This window comes from Rutidosis leptorrhynchoides, chromosome 9 (genome assembly GCF_046630445.1).
Source record: "Rutidosis leptorrhynchoides isolate AG116_Rl617_1_P2 chromosome 9, CSIRO_AGI_Rlap_v1, whole genome shotgun sequence".
NCBI lineage: Eukaryota > Viridiplantae > Streptophyta > Magnoliopsida > Asterales > Asteraceae > Rutidosis > Rutidosis leptorrhynchoides.
In genome coordinates this window covers 142,519,684-142,542,730 of record NC_092341.1, presented here as the reverse complement: position 1 = coordinate 142,542,730, position 23,047 = coordinate 142,519,684, and positions in this window count along the sequence as shown.

The window sequence follows — 23,047 nt, the reverse complement described above, 5'->3', positions numbered from 1 at the left end:
TGTAAAATAATTTTAATTATTAAAATGTTTTATGAGCGTTTGTATATAAATGAACTATATCAATTTTTAAACTTTAAAATATAAATGTTAAGAAATAGTAATTCTTAATATTTAAACGATTTCTAAATATATAAGTTTGGAATGACATTAGTTTTGAAAAACTATATTATGTAAATAGTTCAAAGTTATATTTCAAAATGAAAATATAAATATATATAATTTAGTCTTAAAACGTCCTGATTTAAACTAATATATTTTGACAAACAACGAGCCACTGATTTTTATAGAAGCAAATGACCACAACGCTCAATTTTATTAGTTACATTTTTTTATAAGGTAAATTATTGATGAGTAAGTCAAATTATTAATAAGGGTACACGTCGCGCAACGTAAAACGCTAGTTTTCTAAACGTACGAAAGTGCGTTCGAAAAATTGAAAGTGGTACATGAGTCGAGTGACAACGTACGAATCATTTGAACAAAAATTACATTTTTTCTATGAACGTAAATATAATATAATATTTAATTAATTCTAAAGATTAAATATATTATATATTAAATAATATATAAAGTTATGTATCATATGAAATATGTAAAACGAGTGATATGTAATATGTAAAACGAAGTGTCAGCAGGAAGTAAATTGGATCCCAGCTGTTACATGCCATCATGCGATCGCATGATTAAATACCACAAACCCCATGCGATCGCATGGGGTGTGGTTAGCCAAAATATGCTTAAAAGCTCGACGAGTTTTCAGTTTAGGAATTCATTTTTCATTCTTCTGTCTCTCGTACTCCCTCTCTATACACATATATATCATAATTAAAATTATTATTATTAAGATTAATATTATTATTAATCATATTATTATTATTAGTAATATTATTATTAGTATTATTAGGAGCGATATTTTTAGTATTATACATAAAATACTATGACGGAGTGCTGCTCGCGTAATTTCAAAACTGTTTTATGAGCGGGATAGAGCTAAGGAAATTATGGATTATAGCTATGGAGGTGATGGGTATGGTTCATGGGTATGCTCGAGAGGTCAATCTAGTATTTATCATCTCCGTTGCGTCTATGTACCTTTCCTGCAATATTGAATCTCAATATTGATACGTGAGCACTCATAACTTAACTTTTATATACTAATAGTGTATCCCTGACTAGTGCTCGAGTATATAGGATTATGCATGCTTGTACTTTTGATATTGCCATTAAATAGGATATGTTGAATCTTGAATTAGTTACATATGCGGTTGAGATAAGGTATAAGATATGCATGTCGTTGGAAAGATGGCGAAAAATTAAGAACTTTTCATTTAGAACTCGAATGATTTCGATGAACAGATTAGAAATTATAGTCAATTGAATTTTAGTATTATTGTTAAAATGATTATTATTACTATCGTCGTTATTATCGTCGTCATTTTTTTTATCTATTAATTATTATTATTATAACATTATCATTTTTAATATAAGTATAATTATTAAAAGAATTGTTATTGTTATTATTATTATTATTATTATTATTATTATTATTATTATTATTATTATTATTATTATTATTATTATTACTACTATCATTATTAATAATATCATCATGATTAATCTTTTTATTATTATTATCATTAAAATAGTTATTAGTATTATCATTAATGTTATTATAATAATTATTATTATTAGTATGATTATCATTAAAAATTGATATTAGTATCATCTAACTATTATGACTAATATTATCATCATTATTATGAATGCGATATAAAGACGACTAAAAGATATTTTACAAATTGATTAGGAAATAATGAGTATGAGTATCATGATGAAATTAAAATATTATAAAATATTGATTTAGATAAAATTATCGTTCTTATTATTTTTATTATTACTATTATTATTAAAAGTATCGTTAGTATTAAAACTATCATTTTAACAAAAAATATCATTTTAATAGAAATGTCATTGTTACTATAAAATATCATTATTATTATCATTTTAAATAGAATTATTATTTTAAAAATAATATTAAAAATTATTGTAAATATTAAAGTTATCATAATTAGAATTATCGTTTTACCTTAATGTCATCTTAGTAATTATAAATATTGATATTTTTATGATAATAATTATTATTATAAAATAATACAACTTTTACTTACTATTATTATAGATATTATTTTATCAAATAAATATGTAATACAAATAATATAATTACCTTAATAAGATTTATCATAATATTTTTATGAACTTTATAAATTTTATTACTTAAGATATATAAAAATATATTTTTTATATAAAGTTTTATTTATTAATAAATGAATTATATTATTTACTTTATTAGATCTTTTAAAAATATTTAAAAATATAAAACGATGATATAATAATCATGTATAAATTTTGGAAATCATTTTAAGTCAAATTGACTTTTGTCGACTTTTGCATACTAGACTCGAGCATTAGGATTGTGGTACACTATGACTTGACCTAATTTGTTAGACAAATATTGACCAACATATATATATATATATATATATATATATATATATATATATATATATATATATATATATATATATTTATAAATGTTTTACGAAATAGACACAAGTAATTGAAAATACATTATATGGGTGAATGATCGAAGCCGAATATGCCCCTTTTGCTTGGTAACCTAAGAATTAGTAAACCGATCTACTAATTGACGCGAATCCTAAAGATAGATCTATTGGGCCTAACGAACCCCATCCAAAGTACCGGATGCTTTAGTACTTCGATGTTGTTTTATCATGTTCGAAGGATTTCCCGGAATGATAGGGGATATTCTTATATGCCTCTTGTTAATGTCGGTTACCAGGTGTTCACCATATGAATGATTTTTGTCTCTATGCATGGAACGTATATTTATGAGAACTGAAATGAAATTCTTGTGGTCTATTAAAATGATGAAAATGATCGTTTATGAAAAACTAATGAACTCACCAACCTTTTGGTTGACACTTTAAAGCATGTTTATGCTCAGGTATTAAAGGAATCTTTCGCTATACATTTGCTCATATTAGAGATATTACTTGGAGTCATTCATAAAATATTTCAAAAGACGTTGCATTCGAGTCATCGAGTTCATCAAGATTATTACTAAGACAATTATAGTTGGATATATTATGAAATTGTATGCATGGCGTTAATTTTCGATGTAATGAAATTTTGTATTTTAAAAACGAATGCAATGTTTGTAAAATGTATCATATAGAGGTCAAGTACCTCGCGATGTAACCAAATGTAATGTATTCGTCCAGATGGATTAGGACGGGTCACTACATGTGGTATCAGATCAGTGGTCTTAGCAAACCAGGTCTTGCATTAGTGTGTCTAACTGATAGTTGTTTAGATGCATTAGTGGGTCTGGACTTCGACCGTGTCTGCATGTCAAAAGTTTTGCTTATCATTTCTAGTCGGAAATTAACTACTTATCATCCTCAGGAAATTACCTGCTTATCATTTTTAGTCTAAGACACGTCTTGCTGCATTAATTGCATGAATAGTGTATAGACAAAAATTCATATCTTGGGTATCTGCTAAATCATATCTTATCGTATCTATTACTGTGAACTTTTCCTGACATATCCCATAAATTCCTCCGTAATCTACGAAATCTTTGCTCTATATATATATATATATATATATATATATATATATATATATATATATATATATATATATATATATATATATATATATATATATATATATATATATATATTCTATGTAATTAGAATACCACACGATAGCCGGAAAAATCATTTCATATCGAAAAATCCTTTATTCAATCGTACGAAATGGAATTCGTCATTAGTTCATGTCACTCGGATTCCGAAATGGAATCCCACTCAAGCTCCGAAAGTAGTGTGACCGGAATGAAACAACCAATCAGCCATCATCTATTCTGGATGAATTGGGGATGGGTTCGTAGCCTCCTCAATCATTGGAGACAAGAAGAAGGCGATCCTTTCCATCCACCACATTGCCCTCTTGACGAAGAACCTGAAGCACTTACCGGCGAACCTGTCCGAAACACCATTTTCTCTCTCATTTCCAGAGTATCTCGTCACGATTATATATTACATCAAATTTTAGATTTTATTTATCCACTCGTCCGAACCGACAATCACCCCGGTGTAATAGAAGAAGTCAACGAGCTTCGCACTCGGGTAGTGGCTTTGGAGAATATGGTGCAAAGGTTACAAACACCAACAGCAACATCAGCAGCATAACCAGTACCACCATCATCAACGCCAACAGTACCATTATAAACCCTAACCAAAACCGTGTCGTAAACCTCAACTTCACAATCTTTCCCACGAGCATCAATGTCATAAGCACCATAGATACCAAGGAGTACCAACAACAATAACTGACGAAGTATTATTTCATAACTTCATTGGAGAAACATTCCGCGGCAATTATGTAATCTCTAAAGTCTTAGAGATTATCTAATCTAGCCCTAACCATAAATCAGTTAAGCGAACCAAAATGATAGAAGGAAGAGTAGAAACTCTGACAAAATGGTGTGTGATTAACAAGTCAAACTTGTTTTACCAACAGCATCAACAGTACCATCAACGTCACCAGCATCGTCAGTACAGTCAACATCAGAATCAACAACACCTATAACATCACAAACTCCGTCAGTTCAAGAATCACTGTGGACATCATTACGAATCAATAACGTGCATATTGTATCAATGAGTTATGGAGAATTAACTCATTCCCTCTGAAGAAATTATATGTATTTTATATATATATATTTTGAAATAAAAATAAATCTTTTCGTGCTAAGCTATTGTGTGTGAATCTTAACTACTCGGTTAATTCATATTAGAAATATGCAATAATGTACGTCTTTCGCCCGCAACTTAACCATCGTTAACTACAATCTCTGTCTCAATTCAACAAATTCCAATTCATAATAAATCAAGTATATATCTGATTTTACACTTTCATCATTGATGTACCTTAAACTTTTCAGATAACATCATTCGTACTTTGCGAAGTTCACAAGAATTTAACGAAAACCAACATCACGCCTCAACAAATAACGAAGTATTGATATATAATTTCAATGTTATTGAAGAAATACTTATGTAATCTCTAAAGCCTTCAAGAGATTATTCAATTCTAGTTCCAACTGTAAATCGAATGAGTTTAATTTAATATTAACTCATTAAAATCTATGTTACATCTGAAGAGAATATATACATATATATTTTCATAAAGACTGTAATAAAATTCTTTTGTGCAAAATGTTAATTGTGAAATTTTTTTTAACTAGTAGGTAATACCCGAGATATATATATATATATATATATATATATATATTCACAATTAATATGTTACATTCTTCGAATCAGATTAAGCAAATTATAAACTATACTTCCTACTTTCACAATAATATACATTCTTTCATAGAAATCAAAACAACCATACTCATTCAAACCCAATTACATATTCTGATTTTGAAATCTTAGAATTCAATTCGAGATATAATCGGTACCATCACTTTTAGATTCCTACATCTTTCAAAGCTATACTTTGACTTCAAAACTGTGTTAGAACATCAAATGTATATAAACGATTACAATCTGTGTTTAAACCCTTCGAAAATCTCTGAAGACACTTCAAATAATGAGCAATTGAGATGATGATCCAATCACATATTACCCACAGTTATGTACTTAAAAAGCTCTCAAAACCAAAGTCATAATTCAACACATATCTGTGTCAGATCTTTTGGCATTTATTAGAAAAAATAACCTTGCAATTCCTTTGCAAAGTAGCAAATTATATCACAGCTTCAGCAAGACAACTTCGATTTTTCATCCGGAGTAGCCTTATCATAATCCTGATATATATGTTGCCCTTTCGCCATTATTACCTGGGAACCTTTCATATCTCGCCACATTAGCAGTAAACTTATCAGCAACCGTAATGATCTGAGATTTTTCTGAAAAGTCATTATATTTATCAAAACTCCATCAATTAATCATTCGCATCTTGTAACGAGAATTGCTATATGAATCTTCGGAAATTAGCAACCAGTATTTTGAAATCTCGCAGCATGTCTACTCCAACAGTTATATGTGTACGTATAACGTCTATCTCCTGGACTTACATACTTTGAATGTGAAGTTCTGAAAAACATCTTGAACTGCAAACTAGTTCTTGAAATGCTGACGAAGCAGCAAAAACTGTAAACGACCTTAGGAGTAAAAAGTTTGATGATAAAAATTAGTGTATTGGCAAAGCTCAGAAAAAGAGAAGTTTTGGAACTGAAAAACGGATTGAGCAACGTATGAAGGAGGCTGTGTACAAATCACAAAGACTGAACCCGCCTTCAAAGAATTCAAATGATTCAGTACCTGCTGAAGTCATCAACGAATACCTTGCTCCTGACTCTAAACCCCTGCAAACAATACCCTTCATCATCCTCTGATATTAGAAATTCCAAGATATCATCGTATCTTTCATTATAAATATCCTCGATATTTCTAAAGTTATTTTCATAACTAATCTTATCTGAAGTCATTTATCTCTTTGCGCTATCAGTGTTACATCATATAAGAAACTATTAGTTTCTATATTCTGTAAACTTTCGAGTTTAAACTATGAATGTTTTTGAAGTAGTGTTGGGAACTGATGCATGAGTTAGTATAATATAATGACACTTGATCAACGTGATTATATTATAGTAAGTCATGCTGAGTTTCTAAATGGAACGTGATGATTCACAGATCATAACATCATCATGTGCCATGTTATACGACTCTTGTATTCTATTTAACCTCTAAAATATCAAGAAAATATTTCTTGATGTTTCGGCTTTTTTCGAGGTATTCTGGTAATTTGACAAGTCAAGATCGTACTATTACAATTTCCTTCCTAGAACATTAATAATGTTCATTCCAAAATTCATATCTACGAATTTTGTACCATTACAAGCGGTGCTTAATCGCAAGAAGAAGAAACGAAAGGACAAAGCTCCGAAACAGAAATCGGGGTATAAATCGCAGCAAATAAAAGGAAGCATTAACTGGAGATGACAATGATTATGGGAAATAGAAGCAGGGACATCGAAATATAAGAGAAGATATAAAACCCAACAACCACCCAGAAATTATAAACTGTATATATCAATACATATAGCAATACAAAGACACGGGAGAACTAAAAACACTATAAAACCAAGTGTATAGTAGAAGTAAATAGATTCTTCTGGCGGTAGATGAAAATGAAGAATGACCGATATGAAGGTTAAGAATATATCAAGAAGCAGAACTGGATGGAGCATATTGATGAATGCTTTAAAGTATGAGTTAGAAATAATGGAAGGTGTGAGTTAAAAGGAAACGAAGGAGGTAGATTTATAGTAAAATATCCGACAGAGAAATCAAAATAGATGATCGCATTTAAAGCAGATCCTAATTCCCTTGATTATCGAAGAATCAAATCCTATTAAGAAGATTTTCTCCAAATCTCTTGAACATGGAAATCAATCCTATCTACGTCAAAAGATATGATGAATCTAGACCTACTCATTTCACTCTTTTGGTAATAGCTTCACTCGTACTCTTCACAAAATCAAATGGTTTTATCTATATTACTCATTGATGATAAAAACCTAATCTTCAGCTTATATGCATCATGAAAACATACTTATTGTCAGCTATGACCATCCCAATCAAATTTCAGGACGAAATTTCTTTAACGGGTAGGTACTGTGACAACCCGAAAATTTCTGACCAAATTTAAATTTTAATCTTTATATATTCCCGACACGATAAGCAAAGTTTGTAAGTTGAATCTCAAGAATTTTAAACTGCGTTCATACATTCATTTAACCTCGACCAAATTACGACGATTCACGAACCATTATTTAATTGGATATGAATATGTATAGGTATATGTATATATAACAGTTTGAGAATGTTAACAAAATATTAAACGTATAATACTTTATATGAACGTATTTGTTTCAATATGATTAGCGATGGAATTAGAAGATAATATCAAATTATTGATTTATCAGATACATTGAATTATGATCACGAGTCCCTATTGAGAGGTCCACTTTGATTTAGAAAACCTTTCCTTTTTAACGATATTTGGAATAAATGGTAAAGTGATCTTCGAGTAAGGACAAAGTGTCAAGTAGCGAGAGCAAGTCAGATTGGTGGAAATTTCTGTTAAATTCCAATACATGCCTTACAATAATTGCCTCGTGACTGTTGATAAGGTAAATTAATTAACCTTCATATTAGGTATTGTGAAAGTGAAATTAGGGAATATAGGTAAATTAGAAAATAGATATTGACAAGTTAAATAGATCGACGTTTTACATTAAGATGATTACATACGTTTGATTTTCCCTTAGACTTAATCCTACGAGTCATGATAAAAATGGAAATTTAAAACCTTGAAACCTGATACGATTCATATATAACATTACTTTCTTAAACGAAAACGTCTTTTCGATATAATAGACTTTTATTATTAAAAACGTCTTATGACATAACAACTTCTATTATTATAACCTTTGTAATAAAATTATTTTTTGCATGTAAAATAATTTTAATTATTAAAATGTTTTATGAACGTTTGTATATAAATGAACTATATCAATTTTTAAACTTTAAAATATAAATGTTAAGAAATAGTATTTCTTAATATTTAAACGATTTCTAAATATATAAGTTTGGAATGACATTAGTTTTGAAAAACTATATTATGTAAATAGTTCAAAGTTATATTTCAAAATGAAAATATAAATATATATAATTTAGTCATAAAACGTCCTGATTTAAACTAATATATTTTAACAAACAACGAGCCACTGATTTATAGAAGCAAATGACCTCAACGCTCAATTTTATAAGTTACATTTTTTTTATAAGGTAAATTATTGATGAGTAAGTCAAATTATTAATAAGGGTACACGTCGCGCAACGTAAAAGGCTAGTTTTCTAAACGTACGAAAGTGCGTTCGAAAAACCGAAAGTGGTACATGAGTCGAGTGACAACGTACGAGTCATTTGAACAAAAATTACATTTTTTCTACGCACGTAAATATAATATAATATTTAATTAATTCTAAATATTAAATATATTATATATTAAATAATATATAAAGTTATGTATCATATGAAATATGTAAAACGAGTGATATGTAATATGTAAAACGAAGTGTTGGCAGGAAGTAAATTGGATCCCAGCTGTTACATGCCATCATGCGATCGCATGATTAAATACCACAAACCCCATGCGATCGCATGGGGTGTGGTTGGCCAAAATATGCTTAAAAGCTCGACGAGTTTTTAGTTTAGGAATTCATTTTTCATTCTTCTGCCTCTCGTACTCCCTCTCTATACACATATATATCATAATTAAAATTATTATTATTAAGATTAATATTATTATTAATCGTATTATTATTATTAGTAATATTATTATTAGTATTATTAGGAGCGATATTTTTAGTATTATACATAAAATACTACGACGGAGTGCTGCTCGCGTAATTTCAAAACTGTTTTATGAGCGGGATAGAGCTAAGGAAATTATGGATTATAGCTATGGAGGTGATGGGTATGGTTCATGGATAAGCTCGAGAGGTCAATCTAGTATTTATCGTCTCCGTTGCGTCTATGTACCTTTCCTGCAATATTGAATCTCAATATTGATACGTGAGCACACTTAACTTAACTTTTATATACTAATAGTGTATCCGTGACTAGTGCTCGAGTATATAGGATTATGCATGCTTGTACTTTTGATATTGCCATTAGATAAGATATGTTGAATCTTAAATTAGTTACATATGCGGTTGAGATAAGGTATAAGATATGCATGTCGTTGGAAAGATAGCGAAAAATTAAGAACTTTTCATTTAGAACTCGAATGATTTTGATGAACAGATTAGAAATTATAGTCAATTGAATTTTAGTATTATTGTTAAAATGATTATTATTACTATCGTCGTTATTATCGTCGTCATTTTTTTATCTATTAATTATTATTATTATAACATTATCATTTTTAATATAAGTATAATTATTAAAAGAATTGTTATTGTTATTATTATTATTATTACTATCATTATTAATAATATCATCATGATTAATATTTTTATTATTATTATCATTAAAATAGTTATTTGTATTGTCATTAATGTTATTATAATAATTATTATTATTAGTATGATTATCATTAAAAATTGATATTAGTATCATCTAACTATTATGACTAATATTATCATCATTATTATGAATGCGATATAAAGACGACTAAAAGATATTTTACAAATTGATTAGGAAATAATGAGTATGAGTATCATGATGAATTTAAAATATTATAAAATATTGATTTAGATAAAATTATCGTTCTTATTATTTTTATTATTACTATTATTATTAAAAGTATCGTTAGTATTAAAACTATCATTTTAACAAAAATTATCATTTTAATAGAAATGTCATTGTTAATATAAAATATCATTATTATTATCATTTTAAATAGAATTATTATTTTAAAAATAATATTAAAAAGTATTGTAAATATTAAAGTTATCATAATTAGAATTATCGTTTTACCATAATGTCATCTTAGTAATTATAAATATTGATATTTTTATGATAATAATTATTATTACAAAATAATACAACTTTTACTTACTATTATTATAGATATTATTTTATCAAATAAATATGTAATACAAATAATATAATTACCTTAATAAGATTTATCATAATATTTTTATGAAATTTATAAATTTTATTACTTAAGATATATAAAAGTATATTTTTTTATATAAAGTTTTATATATTAATAAATGAATTATATTATTTACTTTATTAGATCTTTTAAAAATATTTAAAAATATAAAACGATGATATAATAATCATGTATAAATTTTGGAAATCATTTTAAGTCAAATTGACTTTTGTCGACTTTTGCATACTAGACTCGAGCATTAGGATTGTGGTACACTATGACTTGACCTAATTTGTTAGACAAATATTGACCAACATATATATATATATATATATATATATATATATATATATATATATATATATATATATATATATATATATATATATATATATATATATATATATATATATATATATATATATATAATTAATTTAGGTTCGTGAATCTGAGGCCAACCTTGCACTTGATGACGTTATATGTATTTTTACTACGAAATACAATAAGTGAGTTTCATTTGCCTTTTTACCCTTTTATATTTTTGGGCTGAGAATACATGCGCAATTTTTATAAATGTTTTACGAAATAGACACAAGTAATTGAAACTACATTATATGGGTGAATGATCGAAGCCAAATATGCCCCTTTTGCTTGGTAACCTTAGAATTAGTAAACCGGTCTACTAATTGACGCGAATCCTAAAGATAGATCTATTGGGCCTAACGAACCCCATCCAAAGTACCGGATGCTTTAGTACTTCGATGTTATTTTATCATGTCCGAAGGATTTCCCGGAATGATAGGGGATATTCTTATATGTATCTTGTTAATTTCGGTTACCATGTGTTCACCATATGAATGATTTTTGTCTCTATGCATGGGACGTATATTTATGAGAACTTAAATGAAATTCTAAAATGATGAAAATGATCGTTTATGATAAACTAATGAACTCACCAACCTTTTAGTTGACACTTTAAAGCATGTTTATTCTCAGGTATTAAAGAAATCTTCCGCTGTGCATTTGCTCTTATTAGAGATATTACTTGGAGTCATTCATGACATATTTCAAAAGACGTTGCATTCGAGTCATCGAGTTCATCAAGATTATTACTAAGACAATTATAGTTAGATATATTATGAAATGGTATGCATGCCATCAATTTTCGATGTAATGAAAGTTTGTCTTTTAAAAACGAATGCAATGTTTGTAAAATGTATCATATAGAGGTCAAGTACCTCGCGATGTAACCAAATGTAATGTATTCATCTAGATGGATTAGGACGGGTCACTACAGTTGGAACGGCATATTTTAGAATTTATTGGATTATCCGAATAGGCGCATTATTTACCGTTGGGATTGGTCTACAGTTAAATCAGACTTGCCTGATGACCAGACGTCACACGAAATAAATCTCAAGGCCCTTAACGTCATTATGTTCAAGTTGACATGGAAAACGAAATCGAAGGTTAAACTTTCGTATATATGTTATTTAGAGTATATCTAGGTAAGTATCTTTCCAACTTACAGTCTTAATAGGTATAACTCTATATTGCAGACGACAAGAATCTTGATAGTTCGGTGTGAACGTCGTGATTAAACAATTCAAGCTGCGCGAGGGCGTCACACTAAGAATGATCTGAGTTCTTTATGAGCACATCATGAATCAGCATTCTTCATACTTTCAGGACTTTGCCATCTTGATACGCCAATTATTTTTGACTTTGATTTTCTTTTGATATTTCTCTTTCAGCATATCACAGTCTTTTGATATATTGATTTTGAACACCATCATGAATGGATTTTCCATTTTTATGCATGAACTCATGTTTCTTTGTTGTGTGCTCAGATCACTCGAAGGTGTTCTCCCTTAAATGCTTGAACGGTCCGCAATAAGGAATTATACTTTTCAACCTTAAGCGAGAAGGGACACTTACTTTCAACATAAACTAATTTTCTCTGATATTTTCGAGGTTTAGTTTCGATTATAAAGTCTTAGGCCCGTGACAACGTGGTATGCACCAGCCAAACAGATAATCCTCAACTTAAAATCCACCCCCAACCTTTTCTAGTGATTATCAATTATGATAGGGGATATCCTCAACCGACTGTTGAGTTCCTCAACAATTATCATTACATACAGTTTCGGAGATAATTAGGTGACTACCTTCAAACGCTACAGATCGTTCATGACTTCCGAATCTTAGATGATCGTTATTCTTATTATGATTGTCTAATGCCAAGAATTCATAAGTAACATCTATCAGTACATCACATAACAGATAAACATAAACGTTCAAATCAGTCCTTGCTAATCAAATATATCAATTCTCAGTACAGTAATTTCTTTATCTCCCACATATTAATCAAAACAAGCTCATTTTCGGAATATTTCAACTTTTTAGGGTTTTCTGGTGAGGCATTTTACACTTTTTAGGTATTTTCTGTTGATAACAAATACTCCCCCTAAAATACTAAAACATAAAATATTTTTCTCTTTTAGCATTCTAACAAAAGAAACAGAAAATAACTACAGACTAGCATGCAAACATGAGATAAATCATGCAAAGAAATGCAGACAGAAAGCAAAAATATGCAATACAGACAATAAGAAACTAAAATCTATATGTCATGCATCCTACATGCAAAGTCTAAAAGTTTGATTAACCCTCACAAACAACATCTGAAATTACTTTGTCTCGATCAATAATGCCATTCATCTCTAAAAGTAGCAAGAACCTAGGTTTATCAAAAGCCTTAGTGAAAAGATCAGCCCTCTGGTCCTTAGTACCTATTCTCTTAACCTTAATTATATTTTTCTCACGGCAATCCCTAAGAAAATGATATTTAACACCTATGTGTTTGGTCTTAGAATGTTACACAGGATTCTTAGTAATTGCAATAGCAGCAGTATTATCAATATAAAGAGGAGAGAAAGAGATTCTTAGTCCGTAATCGTGAAGTTGTTGTTGAATCCAAACAACTTGCGAACAGCAACTAGCAGCAGCCATATATTCAGCTTCACACGTGGAAAGCGCAACTGCAGTTTATTTCTTGCACTGCCGGGTCACCGGCCTTTCACCTAAAAATTGACATCCTCCTGATGTAGATTTGTTGTTGATTTTGCAACCTGCATAGTCTGAATCACTATATGCTAGAAGATCAAACTTGTCTTCGTTCGAATACCAGATGCCGAGATTTGGAGAATGTAACAGATAGCGAAGAATTATTTTGGCAGTTGTAAGATGAACTGTATTCGGATTAACTTGATAACGAGCACACAGACATGTTGCGAACATAATATCCGGCCTAGATGTAGTGAGATACATGAGCGATCCGATAATTGCTCGATAGTATGTAGGATCAACAGGCTCCCCTTCACAGTCTAACGATATTCCATGATTCACAGCTAGCGGGGTCGACACAGGACGTTCTTGAGTCATACTGAAACGTTCGAGTATATCATTTACATACTTTGCTTGATGAAGAAAAATTCCATTATCAGTCTGTTCGACTTTCAAACCAAGAAAGTAGTGTAAGAGACCTAATTTGCTCATTTCGAATTCGTCCTTCATAACCTGCTCGAACTCATCGACGAGTTCCTGCTTAGTAGAATCGAAAATAATGTCGTCTACATAGATCTGGACCAAAATAATATCATCATCTTTAACCTTTGTGAACAGAGTACAATCTACCTTGCCTATTTGATAACCTTTTTCAATCAGATAACTTGACAAACGTCCATACCAAGCTCTTGGGGCTTGATGTAAACCATATAGGGCTCTTTGTAAACGGTAAACTTTGTCAGGATGAAGATGATCTTCAAAACCCGATAGTTGATTGACATATACTCTTTCATTTAGCTTACCATAAAGAAATGCACTCTTGACATCCATTTGAAACACTTTGAACTTCATAAATGAAGCAAAAGTCAAGAAAATGCGAATTGCTTCCAATCTGGCAACAGGAGCAAAAACTTCATCATAATCAAATTCAGGATCTTGCTGATAACCTTTAGCAACTAATCTTGCTTTGTTACGGATAACATTGCCATCTTCGTCAAACTTGCACTTCCAAACCCATTTGAGATCAATTACTTTAGCACCATGCGGCTTAGTAAGTAGCTTCCAAATATCTAAATGATGGAATTGCTGAATTTCTTCTTGCATTGCCATGACCCAATCAACATGCTTCAAGGCTTCTTTTGTTGTCTTTGGCTCTATTCTAGAAATATGACATGAGTACTCGTAGTATGCAGCAGTACCTGTCATGTGAGTATCAACTTGACCATCAAACTGAACTTGCCTTCTTGTTCTAACACATGCATTTGAATCTCCAATAATATTCTCTCTTGGATGAGCAGCTGTAATTCTGGGAACTGGTTGTGCGGGAACTGGTATCTCATGATGTAGATTCGTAGTATCACCAATATCTTCATTATTATCAGAACTCTTACTTGAAATATCATATCCGCAGGTATCGTACACTGGATCAATGTCTTGATCTGAATCTTGAACTGGTTCATTGACAGTGGGTAATGGAGTTGGAGTTGGAGTAGGTGTAGAAACTTCTGGTTCATTCTGTAAATCGAACAGCATTTGTAACTCAACTTCATTCTCCGTCTGATCTGGAGCAAGATTGAATGAGTCAATCAGCTCATCATAGTTATAAATCCAGGGATGACTCTTTGGAGCATTCTTCATATGATTCCTCTGGACATCAACTTCAGACCATTCTTCAACACATCTTGTCTCATTGTTGAACACTCGCTTGTTAGGAGAACTATACCCGAGAAATACTCCAGTAACCACTTTTGAATCAAACTTACGCCCTGGTTTTCTTTTCAAGATGGTACACAGTGCACCAAATGGTTCTAGATGCTTTAAAGTTGGTTTTCTCCCATGCAATAGCTCATAGCAAGTTTTACCTAGTCGTTTAACAGTCAGAACTCGATTCATAGTGTAACATGCATTTGCAACAGCTTCACTCCAAAAATGAACAGGTAACGATGAATCTGCTAGCATTGTTCTAGCTGTTTCAATCTGAGGAGTGTATGCAGAACTGAAGTGCATATTGATACCTTTTTCAACACAAAAACCTGCAAGATATTGATTCTTGAATTCTGTACCATTGTCGCAACGAATCTTTCTTACCTTTAAATTGAAACCTGTTTCTAATCAATTGATTAGCACTTTCAAGTTCTCAAACTTATCGGACTTCTCTTTCAAAAACATTACTCAAGAAAATCTTGAATAATCATCTGTTACAACCAGACAATACTTACTTCCATCAATGCTTTCAAAACGAATTGGACCGAAAAGATCCATATGTAACAATTCAAGTGGAGCAGAGATTGGATTATACTTCACCAGCTTATGAGCTTTCTTGCTCTGCTTACCCTTCTTACACGGAACACATGTTCCTGGAATCTGAAAAGATCGAAGATCAACACCTTCTACAAGATTGTTGTGGACAAGGTGATTCATCTTCCAAAAACTTAAATGACCCATGCGTTTGTGCCAAGTAATAGAATCTTGTTCAGTCGCTTTTGAAACAAAAGCCTGATGATGTTCAGCAGTTGAAGTAGCAATATTTATATCTAGCATATATAAATTAGCTTGTCTAGGAGCCTTCATCAAAATCATTTCAGGAGGAATCACAAACTCTGGCTTCAAAATGTAGCTGAATTCGTCATCAAATGCTACCTTGAAAGATTTTTCACAGATTTGTGAAACCGACAACAAACTATTTGCAAGCTCTTGACAATAGTTCACTTTGTCGAAACTAACTTTTTAATTCTTCAATAAATCTTGAGCAGAAATGTGACCTCCTTTATCTCCGGCAAAAGCTACATAACCTCCCTTAATTGGGTGTACATCCGAAAGAAGAGATAGCTGTCCAGTCATATGTCTCGAAGCGCCGCTATCCACTATCCAGGTGTTTTTTGCAGGTACCCTGGTTCCCTGCATATCATATTAAGAAAATTAATTGATAATGGGAACCCACGCCCATACGGCAGTAGGTTGTCCATTAACACCCATAGCTTGAACTTCCATCCATTTTCCGTTTGAGTCCGGTGAAATCTCATCATTAGAAACCGTAAACTTAGACAGTTTAGAAGTAGCAATATTGCTCTTCTGATTTTTCACATTTTGCTCATTTTCAGAGCGATTCACTCGTGGTCTCGTACGAGAAAAGTATAACGACCCTCATTTTTCCATTCTATATTTTTCCAATATTAAATGCCCAAACAATATAATTAAAACTTAATGATTAAACTTTAATCAACAATTGTTAAGTGTTAAGAGTTATAAAACATATTAATTAACTTTGTGCAATAATTGACAAGTTAATAAAAGATGAAAATAATAAACTGTTAGTTGACACTCACTGCTAATTAAAATTTATGCATTTATGTAATATTATAACTAATAACCTATAAGTAATAAATAAAAAGTGACATTTATATAAATAATAAAACAATTGAGAACTAAATAAAAAATATATATATACAAGTCATGAATTAGTAAAAAGAAAATAATACTTATCGTGTAGTAAATGTAAAAATAATAATAATAATAATAATAATAATAATAATAATAATAATAATAATAATAATAATAATAATAATTATTATTATTATTATTATTATTATAATAATAATAATAATAATAATAATAATAATAATAATAATGTGACGACCCGGGAATTTCTGACCAAATTTAAACTTAATCTTCGTATGATTTTGACACGATAAGAAAAGTCTGTTAGGTTGAGTCTCAAGAATTTTGAACTGTTTCATATATGCATTTGACTTTCGATCGTTCCCGACGATTCACGAACAATTAATTGTAAATAGTTATGTGTGTATATCTAAATATATATAAATGGAAATTAAAAAAATAATTTGAAACATTATATGTTGTTGTATTTAAAATTAATTATGTAAAATAAAATAAAAATAAGATATTATAATAATTATTATTTAAAGCATAACTATATATAAATAAAGTATGTAAAAAAATATTAAATGATTGTAATATTCGTTGGACGTTTCGATTATTATTTAGAGAAGTTAAATTCAAACTTATGTAATTTTAAAATAAATGGTGATACGGAAATGAGTTCTATAAATTTTAGACTTATTAAAAATGTATTTAGGAACTATTTGTTAAGTTTTAACACTTTTTATATTTTACCCATAAATGAGAGGGACAGTTGATGTAATTTTTTATTTAACAAATTTAGGATCAAAATTTATACCATAATGACCAAAATAAATAAATAAAGTTAATTTAAAAATATGGGATTTTTCTGAAGATTTTTATCCATCACTAAATTTACAACGGAGCGCGATATAGCACTCCGTAAACACTGTCAGTATTAATAATACCTAAGTGCTTTGCTGTTCTCCTTAAACTCACATGTCTTAAAATTTATTATTAATATAATTATTATTATATTAATATTATTAATTTTGAAAATTACTTTACAGTTGTAGGTTACTACAATTTGTTTCCTAGTGACCAGGCCATCACCATTCTTTGGATTTAAACTGTGCCTAATTAGATTACTGTACTTGATTATATGTTAAGATATTTATCATGTATATAAATATATATATATAAACATACATATATATGAATATATATATATATATATATATATATATATATATATATATATATATATATATATATATATATATATATATATATATATATATGGATACAAGTTTCAAACTAACACCACTACTCCCTAACCACCTTTCGCCTTTCTTTTGCTCCTATCTTTCGAGCACCATTTCAGGAACATCATCATTAACCATTACCATAAACACCACTTAAAACCATTGTGATTTTTGTTTTCTGTTTTCTATCAAGAACTAACAAAACCATTTGCAGTTACCAATTAACCATTTAACAACCAACCTACCATCTTAAAACCATAACACACATACATGATACATAGACAAACGGGTCACCAACTAACCATCTCATCGACACCTTCCATCACCTCCTGTGACAACCACCATTCTTATTCGATCGTGAGTTGACTATGACGTCTCAAACCCACAACGACTGACTGCTCCTTTTCATTTTTTTCTGATACAGTAACGAGGAAACGATGAAGAAGTGCTACAGTAATGATGGCATGAGATATCGCGTTTTTCTTAAACCCTTACACATTCTGCGTAGCAATAAATCTGGATTCTTATTTCATTCAAAAGATTACACGATTCGTGTAATATTATACGCGATTCGCGTAAGTTTTTGTTGCTACTCGCTATATTTTGTTTCCTGTTTGCAGACGTAAAACACAAATACCAAATACCATAATAACATGATCAACTATTGCTCCCTTCACTCATGTATTTTTCTGTTTTTCTTTTCGATCTCCAACTCACTAAGTATTGCTTATGATAAGTGATGAGGAGATGATCACGATGAATATGCTCGAAGATGAAATTGTGAAGATGATGGGAAGATGTTATGGACATGATGAACCGAGAATGATATAAAATAAAAATATATATATTTATGTCTGGAACTACAAACCATCGTGTGCTTTTTCTTTCTTTGTGGCCAACTCATAATAAACAAACAACTCCACTTAACCCACTTGATAAAGTGGTAGGGTTGCCTTGTTGTTTATGTTTACCAGCGGATCATGCAGTATACTTTGGTAATGGATTCGGCTAAATAGATTTCTATTTAATGGACTTCCCTCTAAACATTTCAAGATTCTTAAGGTGGGCTTTAAAACCCAATCTGTAACTAATTGCCTAGTGGGCTTCACATATTGATTTACCCAAACTAAATCCATTTGTTTTCTTATTCGATCGATGATGACAACGAATGATGATGATAATGGGTGTGTACATAACGATGAGTGATGAATTGTATAGATGATTCATAAAGATGATAAATGAGGTTGTGCGAAAGGATGATGATAATTTTGATCTCGTTTATGATGATAATGATCGAATTATGATAATTAATTCGTAATTTTATGTGTTAATGATAATGATTCGAATATTATGATGAACGAGATCGAGAAGAGGATATGTACTATGATTATGATGATGCGTATAGATGATGATGATCTTAGGGAAGATAACGATAAGATGATGTTACGAGGAAGATGAAGATGTGGATTATGATTAAAAAAAAATTCGATTAATGATGATGAAGAACAAAAAGTGTAACCTGCTACGTTTTTGTTTTTTTTTTCTTTTTTTTCCTGCTTCCGGATCTTGTTCTGTTTGAAGTAATACGAACCCAAACTAAGTGGGTTACTTCCTTAATTATCTTTGGGCTTGGTTTGTGTATTGGACTGGGCCGTGAACATATCTTAGAAGTTGGGCCGAGAAGTCTAGTAATGGTGATATATAATGGTGTATGTGAAAGAAAATGAAAACGGAAAATTCGGGTTAACTAAATTTGGGCGTGATATTAGACAGAAAAGCTGCGACGGTGTAATGGTTAAGGGTGTTTGTGTTAAACGAGAGGTCTTGGGTTCGAGCCCAGGCTATGACGCATTTGTTATCTTTTTAAGGTAGTATTATTATCATTATCTTTATCATCATTATTATTATTATTATTATTATTATTATTATTATTATTATTATTATTATTATTATTATTATTATTATTATTATTATTATTATTATTATTATTATTATTATTATTATTAATATTATCATTTTTATTATTATTATAAGTATTATTGATATTAATATCATCATTTTTATTATTATCATTAATATAGTTTACATTATTATCATTAAAATAAGTATTATGAGTATTATTAAAAACTATTATCTTTATTATCATTTTAACAAAAATTATCATTTTATTATTATTATTATTAAAATTATTATTATTATTATTATTATCATTTATATTAAAAGTATCATTATAACTAAAATTATCAAAGTTATCATTTTTTATTAAACCTATCATTTTATAAAAATTTAACATTATTAGTAAAGTTATTATCTTTATCCTTATTAAAATTTACATTTTTATTGTTATTACTATTATTACTATCATTATTATTATTATTATTATTATTATTATTATTATTATTATTATTATTATTATTATTATTATTATTATTATCATCATCATTTTTACTACTAGTATTATTATTATTATCATTATAACTATATTACTACTACCAATACTACTATTAAAATTGCTATCAATATGACTATAAAAATTTGTCATATAAAAAATATACTTAATAAAAATTATATTAATATTTTTATTTCTTTAAAGTATACAAATTAAATACATTTAATTAAGTTACTAATGAAACACATAATCTACTAATAAAACACCTATAATATATAGATCTGTTTGATTACAATTAGAGGTGTTAATATATATACTTGATATAGGTTCGTGAATCCGAGGCCAACCTTGCATTGTTCAGTTTCGTCGTACGAATATTTTTACTACAAAATATTGTATGGTTAGTTTCATTTGCTCCCTTTTTAAATGTTTTTGCAATATATATTTTTGGGACTGAGAATACATGCGCTGCTTTTATAAATGTTTTACGAAATAGACACAAGTAATCGAAACTACATTATATGGTTGAATGATTGAAGCTGAATATGCCCCTTTTGCTTGGTAACCTAAGAATTAGTAAACCAGTCTACTAATTGACGCGAATCCTAAAGATAGATCTATTGGGCCCAACAAACCCCATTCGTTGTAGCGGATGCTTTAGTACTTCGATGTTGTTTTATCATGTCCGAAGGATTTCCCGGAATGATAGGGGATATTCTTATATGCATCTTGTTAATGTCGGTTACCAGGTGTTCAATCCATATGAATGATTTTTTGTCTCTATGCATGGGACGTATATTTATGAGAGCTGGAAATGAAATTCTTGTGGTCTATTAAAATGATGAAAATGATCGATTATGATAAACTAATGAACTCACCAACCTTTTGGTTGACACTTTAAAGCATGTTTATTCTCGGGTATGAAAGAAGTCTTCCGCTGTGCAATTGCTCATTTTAAAGATATTAATTGGAGTCATTCATGACATATTTCAAAAGACGTTACATTCGAGTCATTGAGTTCAACATGATTATTATAAGTCATTTATAGTTTGATATATTATGAAATGGTATGCATGCCTGTCAACTTTCGTTGAAATGAAAGTTTGTCTTTTAAAAACGAATGCAATGTTTGTAAAGTGTATCATATAGAGGTCAGAACCTCACGATGTAATCAACTATTGTGAATCATTTATAATCGATATGAACGGGTCCTTTCAGTTGGTATCAGAGCAGTGGTCGTAGCGAACCAGGTCTTGCATTAGTGTGTCTAACTGATAGTTGTTTAGATGCATTAGTGATTCTGGACTTCGACCGTGTCTGCATGTCAAAAGTTTTGCTTATCATTTCGTGTCGAAAATTACCTGCTTATCATTCTTAGTCTAGACACATCTTACTGCAATGATTGCATGAATAGTGTATAGACAAAAATTCATATCTTAGCGTATCTATTACTGTAAACTTTGCCTGACAGTTCCGTAGATTCCTCCGTAACTTATGGGATTTTAGTATTATATATGCATATGTAAATTATGTATTGCAGAGTACTAATCTATATCCTATAATCTATTTCTTATCGAAAATCCTTCATCTGCTCGTACGAGATGAATCCCTCAACCAGTTCGAGTCCCTCAGATTCTGATAGCTATTCCGACATGGATGTTCACCTAAGCTCCGGAAGCAGCGTCACCAGAATGAATAAACCAATCAGCCATCCCCAATTCATCTGATGGGTTCCTAGCCTTCTCAATCATTGGAGATAAGAAGAAGGTGATCCCTTCCATCCACCACATTGCCCTCTTGGCGAAGAACCTGAAGCACTTACCGGTGAACCAGTTCGAAACACCATATTCACTTTCATTTCCAGAGTAGCTCGGCATGATTATATTCTATCCACAATTCTAAACCTTATTCATCCGCTCGTTCCGACCGACAATCATCCCGGAATAATAGAAGAAGTCAACGAACTTCTCGCTTGTGACGACCCGGAAATTTCCGATCAAATTTAAACTTAATCTTGATATGGTTTCGACATGATATGTAAAGTCTGTAATATTGAGTCTTAAAATCTTTGAACTGTAGCATATATCAATTTGACCTTTGACTGTGCCCGACGATTCACGAACTACTGCCGTAAATGAATATATATATATATATATATATATATATATATATATATATATATATATATATATATATA